The sequence below is a fragment of the Equus quagga genome, chromosome 13 (assembly GCF_021613505.1).
Source record: "Equus quagga isolate Etosha38 chromosome 13, UCLA_HA_Equagga_1.0, whole genome shotgun sequence".
Taxonomy (NCBI): domain Eukaryota; kingdom Metazoa; phylum Chordata; class Mammalia; order Perissodactyla; family Equidae; genus Equus; species Equus quagga.
In genome coordinates this window covers 88,474,117-88,475,007 of record NC_060279.1, presented here as the reverse complement: position 1 = coordinate 88,475,007, position 891 = coordinate 88,474,117, and the positions used below count along the sequence as shown (strand labels likewise).

Genomic DNA, 891 nt, shown 5'->3' with positions numbered 1-891 from the left:
ACAGAGGGACAGAGAGACAGACAGAGGGACAGACAGACAGAGGGACCGAGAGGGGTGATTCTGTTTGTTCCGGCTCGTCTGTCCCCCTGGCGGCTGGGGGCCATGCACTTCTCTCTCTCTGTGTCCCTGTGAGGGGATGGGGTCCCCTATGCCTGGAGTGTGAGGGGACGCCCACAGCCGGTGCTCATCCCACTGCCTCTCCAGCCCGACGAAGACCAGGCCCACACCCTCCAGGCCAGGATTTGCGGCTGGGGGACCCCAGGCCGCATGGACAGCCCTTGGAACCCGCTGCACACGCCCGAGGCCAGGCCGCTGCCCGCACCATCTCTCCCTCCGCATCGCACCATCTCTCCCTCCGCATCGCGCCCTCGGCCAGCCCGCATCCCCCCATCGCTGCTTCGGCAGCGGCTGGGCCTCCCTCCCTCCCTCCTTTGCCCTCCGCCATCTCCGTCCTTGTCCCCCCCCAACACACACAATGAGGGACACTCACCCCGGTGGCTCGGCTTCCGCTGGGCCTCTCCCTGCGCCCCAGGCCCCCCCTCCGCATGCCGCCAGCCGGCCGGGGGGCTCTGCCTCCCCAGTTCTCCAGGGCTTCCCGTCGAGGTGATGCTGGGGGGGGCGCAGGGGCTTCTTGGGTCTCCCTGCGCCCCCCCCCCTCCTGGCCTGTCGCCCTTCCCACCCCCAGGGAGGCCGTCTGGGGCTCTGCAGCCGCCTCCTCCCTTCCTGCTGCCTCCTCCTGTCTCCCACCCCCACCTCTACCTCCACTACTCACCCCACACCAGCCTCTGTTCTCTCCACCCACTGACCCCGGCCCCCTTCTCTGCTCTCCCTGGCCCCCTGCGTCCGTCCTGTCCCCCTCCTCAGGCCCCAAACAACCCCCTCTTCAGGCTC

The 891-nt window shown here is 69.4% G+C and overlaps 1 protein-coding gene across 1 annotated transcript in view; it reads right to left on the bottom strand.

Moving 5' to 3' along the window:
• Positions 1 to 635, bottom strand: part of LRRC4B (leucine rich repeat containing 4B) — a 25,014-nt gene extending 24,379 nt beyond the window's left edge. The window contains exon 1 of the mRNA XM_046683443.1: positions 491 to 635. The gene's annotated coding sequence lies outside the window, so the exon portion shown is untranslated. The remainder of the gene's footprint in view (positions 1 to 490) is intronic.
• Positions 636 to 891: the final 256 nt, after the last annotated feature.